Raw genomic sequence first — 5,462 nt, forward strand, 5'->3', positions numbered from 1 at the left:
AGTTCATTTTAATTTTGCTCAAAAATTTTATTTAATTTTATTGAATATTTTTAAAGATCTAACAAAAACCCTAAGACAAAAAATAGTTTTTATGAAAATGACCATACCTCCAATAACATTTCAAAGATGTACGAAATTTTGTGAACTTATTGCATAATTGCGGCAGTTAACCAAAATAACTGCCGCAAGTTATAAGACTATTGCTATATTTTTTAGCATAGGGTGTTCGAGAACACTTTTTTTCCGTTTGTAATTCACTGTCGGCCACTCAAAGTTTTAAATGCTTTAACTTCATTGATATGTAGGATAAATCTCAAAACCTAAATACTTTTAAATTCATACAATGATTCACTATATAGTTTTCGAGAAAGATCAAAAATGTGTCAGTACAGAATAGTTTCCTTTATTTTGTCCAACCCCAGTACGAAAATAAAAGAAATAAACATGATGATGCTGTAACATATCAAGCTATATAAATAACAGTTCTGTTTCCTAAAAAAAAAAGAAACTTTTTTTCACAAACAACACAAACAATAAGAAATATGAAGTACCCGTAACGGGATGGTTAGAATCTTATAAAACAAACTAGAAAATCCTATAACGGGTTATAAGAAAACTCAAATTCCAAAACAAAACTCTAAAAAACCAACAACTCTGATGTTCTAATAATAGTTATTCCAATTTTATCGTCTGCTCTTTTTTTTATCTCTTTATTGAGTATTGAGTATAGTAAAGTGCGGCGAGCTCTCTGCTTAACGCTTATAGCTCTGCGTTTCAATAGGTAAGGCTTAATTTGGCAGCTAAATTTCAATTTATCTCTTTATGTGGTAAGTTTATTTTATTCATGCTTATGCTAGCCCGTTATATTTATAATATTATTGCTCTCGTGCATGCTTTTGCTAGCCAATTATTTTTTAATATTTTTACTTCTATTCCTGCTTTTGTAGCCAGTTATTTTCTTAATATTCTTTGACTTTATAATGATAATAAAGAGCAACGTGGCGAAAAAGCAACATATCTAAGTAAAAAGTTTATTTATATTTAATTTTTTGCAGTTCAAAATGAGAACAAGACGCCGGAAGAAGTCGGTTTGATTAAATAACAAATAAAAAAATTAAATAAAGCAAGCTAATCTACTTTTCTAAAAGGATTAAATACATTTCAAAATAAAAATTGCTCTCCTTAAGAACTGAAATCAAAGAATTAAAAAAAATACCTTCAATCATAAAAACAGTTAACACGATGTTCAAGATTGACACTAACAAAAATCTAATGAGATTCAAATAACGAATATCCTAGAAACATACTGTTTCACATTTCATTGATTAATAATCTGTCATTGAAAACCTCATTTGATCAAATCTTAATAGAATTATCAGAATACGAAAATTACATATGTTTTCCCGTAATTTAAAACCAATCAAAACATCGACATTATTTTCTAAACAATGTAGACATCTGTGAAAAAAAACTCTAATCACCACAGGTGGAAATAAAATATATATAAATACCTAAGCAGTGTTCACTTATTTACTTGCGGACAAAACGCAAAGGTGTATAGATAAGAAAACAAAACCTTCAAATCATCAACATGCGTATCAACAGAACTGGTAGAATTTCAGTTGTTACTAAAAGAGATGCGGATCTCGATGCTGAATATGAAGAAGCAATGGAAGAAATTGAGTCTATGAAAAAGAAATGTAAGGTTTTGGAGTATGGGGCTCATACAACAGGACTCATAACCAATCTAATCGGAGACATTCCAGACATTCCTCTTGTCACCGACTTGGCAAAAAATATTGCTGCAGGCGTATCTGCAGTAGCTCACGTAGCTGAATATGGAATGAATATTGCCTCGACAGCGATGGAATGTGATGACTGGAATTTTGAGGAAATAAAGGCAATTATGGAAAAAAGATTTAGTGAGATCAACAGAAAACTTGACAAAATGACGCAAACTATGGAAAAAGTCACCAAAATGGTAACTAAAACTTTAGATAGCGTTGAGAAAACTCGAGAAGAGATGAAATGGGGTTTTAAGACCATACTAGCAACTCTGAAAAATCTCGAAATACAATCAATACTGAGTAAAATAAATAAATTTTCTCGATATTTTCAGGAAAAAAGGGACGAAATGATCAGACTGCCGGTAGATCAATTCGTATTTCGTTTAACAGAGAAAGACGGTATTCTAAACTACTTGAAAAAAGTAAGGCTGCCTGAAGGTTTGCATTCATATCTGCTTGAACTAATGGACAAAAACAATAATTTTACGATTCCTGAAAATGCTGAAGATTCAAAAGCATTTCAAGCACTATACGCTTTAATTTATGGAACACAAACTTATGCAACAGTTATGTTTTTTCTTCTAAAACAACACTGCTATCTTGCAGACTACTACTATCAGAAAGGCAAAGACAAAGATTTCAACAATCAAATCAATATTTTAATTACTACCTTCAATGACTTTAAAGCATCCTTAACTGGAGACAAGGGATTAATTAATGACGTCATTAAAACGTTGGATGAAGTTAAAAACAAAGATTTCATTCAGGATGTCAAGAATGAGTTATATGTAGACATATCAAAGAGAGAAGATGCTTTGAAAGAACTAAAGTCTAAAATTACAGGCATGGTCTTAAATGTCATAGAGGACATGCCACAACCTGTTGATGATATCGACTTCTCAGGAACTGCTATTCCATCTAACTATGGAGATTGGGATGTGAAATCAAAAGTAAGGTATGCTGTGCAACTAAGAAAAAATGGTGCTTACTCTAAATTTAGTCAGTGGACTGAGCCTTTCAAAGTGGAAAGTCAAGCAAACCCTATTGTTAAAGTACCCAGAGACGAGCAGGGAAGGCAGAGGCTAGTTTTTCGAAAATTTAATGAAAACAAAGTCAAACTAGTATACATTTTAACGAAATCTCAGGTAGAGTTTCGAGATGTTGATCGAGATCTTTATGATGCAGTGGGAAGTAAAGATCAAATTAAAGCTTTGGAATATATTCCTAAATTACTTAAAGGAGGTGCAAATGTGAATGCAGTTTTTGAAACTAAAAGAAGTGTTATGCATGCTGCCGCTGAAAGTGGAAACGTAAAAATTGCAATGCGATATCTCTCAAATCATACACAAGATGAACTTGTAAATGCTAGGGATGAAAGAGGATTTACACCATTACATGTTGCTGCAGGCACTAAAAACTCCAAATTTGTATATTTCTTGGTCACTCATAATGCCAGCGTAAATGCCCAAACCAAGTTGGATAGATTAACACCACTACATATTGCTTCGAAAAAAGGCTACTACTCTACGGTTAAATATCTACTTGCAGCAGATAAAATCGAAATCAATCAAAAAGAAAAATCGGGCTATACGTCTCTACATTTTGCTGTACGCGGTACTCCCAAAACTATCAAACTGTTGCTTGAAGGCGAAAAGATCTTAGTTAATGCTAAGTCAAATTTCGGTCTAACTCCTTTCCACTTGGCTGTCATGAAAGGGGATAGAGACATATGTGATGCATTGTTAAGTAGTGGCAAAGTAGATGTAAATGCTGGAAATAAAGATAATCTAACACCACTTCACTTCACTGCAATGGAAGGAAATATAGATATGATACAGTACCTTCTGTCAGGGAAGAAGGAAGTTGAGGAAGTTAATGTCAATGCAGTAACGTCTGATAATAATTGGACACCACTTTTTTTGACTGTATATTTGAAACAGGAAAATGCTGCTCTTGAATTTCTTAAACACAACAAGATTGATGTCAGTATTTCTTCCAAAGAAAATGTCACTCTTCTTCAACTATCCGTTGCAACCGGACAGATGAATGTATTCGATGAAATATTAAAAAAGGATTCCAATCCTGAGGCAGTATCAAAAGATGGATTTACTGCCTTGCATCTAGCAGCTTTGAGGTCAGAGACCAATTTTACTGCAAAATTGCTGGATAAAAATGCTAATATTAATGCAAAAGCAGATGATGGATCTACTCCTTTGCATTTGGCGTCAAAATCTGACAGAACAGATCAAGTCATACTTTTAGTTAACAGAGGAGCAAATTTGAAATTGTATGATAACAAGGAACTTTTACCATTGCAATACTTAATAAGAAATAATAATCTTGAAGCTATGAAAACAATGATAAATGAATATCCAAGTTTTTCTGATCTTACTACGAAAGAAGGTTTTGCAATAGTGAAGTATTGTTATTATTTTATCTTTAGCAAGATCTATGATTATTACAAAAACAAAGATTCAATTCAATTTCGAAAATATAAAGATTTACCTCCTTTAGAAGTTTTTAACAAGATGGGTTACTATGAAGCACTTAGAATTATAACAAATAAACCGTCATCAATTTATTTAGTCAACGCCACAATGGAATTAGCTAACGAAGAGATAAAAAACTGCATTGGAAGAGAACAGATCAAAGGTGAAGCACCGTGTAATTTTACAATTTCTAAAATGAAGCGTAATTTTCAATCTAATGATTTTACAGCGCTACAACTTACACATTTCTTAACAAATTCTGTCAGTAAAAATTTGAACAGCCAAAGTTCCTTTAAGGCAAAAGTTACTGATGTCAAGAATTACTTTTCAAATTTCGAAAGCTCTTTGATGCAAAGTATTGATACTAATGGAATGTTATTGTTGATGGATCTGATTATTCGAAAGTTCAAAAATGAAAGATACAAAAGGAATTTCAAACACCCTTCATATACTTTGGAATCTCAAGTTGCGGCATTGAAAATTATTGAAAAATTTAGTGAGTTTGTGAACAGTGTTAGTGATGTACCAGCAGATGAGTTGGTAGATCTCGCTAAAGTGCATTCAGATGTATATAAATCCGTTGAAGGTGGAAACAGAGACATGATCCTAAGTATTCTGTGCGATCAAATAAGACACATTTTAAATCCTGAGCAAATGAAGGCTTTCTTTTCTGATCTCGTTACTAATGCTCCTGAAGACCAAAACTCTCTTAACACTGTAGCACAACATTGCTTGTCCGAACCTAAAAATTGAAATGCAAACAAGATATAAGAAATTACTTCACTGTTTATGGTAATTAAATTTATAATTTGAAATTCGCGATCGCAACGCTCGAGTACGCCGTCTAGCGGGAGCCTGTAAATATCGGACATTAATTTATCACGTTTTCATTTAGTTCCATCAAAGTCATTGACTGAATCAGACGCCATGTTTTAGCAGCAAATAAGAAACAAAATTTCCCTAAAGAAAAGGCCGAAGAACTTGAAAAAAATCTCCAGAATATTAGTAAATCTTTCAGGAACAGAACACGCCAAACATTTGAAGAAAAATTCGTCAATAATTTTTAATTTCTATTATCAACAAACTTGCAACTGATGACTTCCGATTTCGGATACTGTTACAGATCTGTGTATTAAGGTAAAATGCATTTCTTCTGTCTTCAATTCATTACGAATTAAAGTGAAGT

General features: G+C 32.5%; 1 pseudogene; it reads left to right on the plus strand.

Annotated features, from left to right (window-relative positions):
• The first annotated feature begins 1,591 nt into the window (after positions 1-1,591).
• On the plus strand, positions 1,592-5,029 carry LOC107444615 (delta-latroinsectotoxin-Lt1a pseudogene; annotated as a pseudogene).
• The last annotated feature ends 433 nt before the right edge of the window (positions 5,030-5,462 follow it).

The sequence above is a fragment of the Parasteatoda tepidariorum genome, chromosome 5 (assembly GCF_982258835.1).
Source record: "Parasteatoda tepidariorum strain Cologne lab strain chromosome 5, Ptep-v5.0, whole genome shotgun sequence".
In the NCBI taxonomy this organism is placed as follows: Eukaryota; Metazoa; Arthropoda; class Arachnida; order Araneae; family Theridiidae; genus Parasteatoda; species Parasteatoda tepidariorum.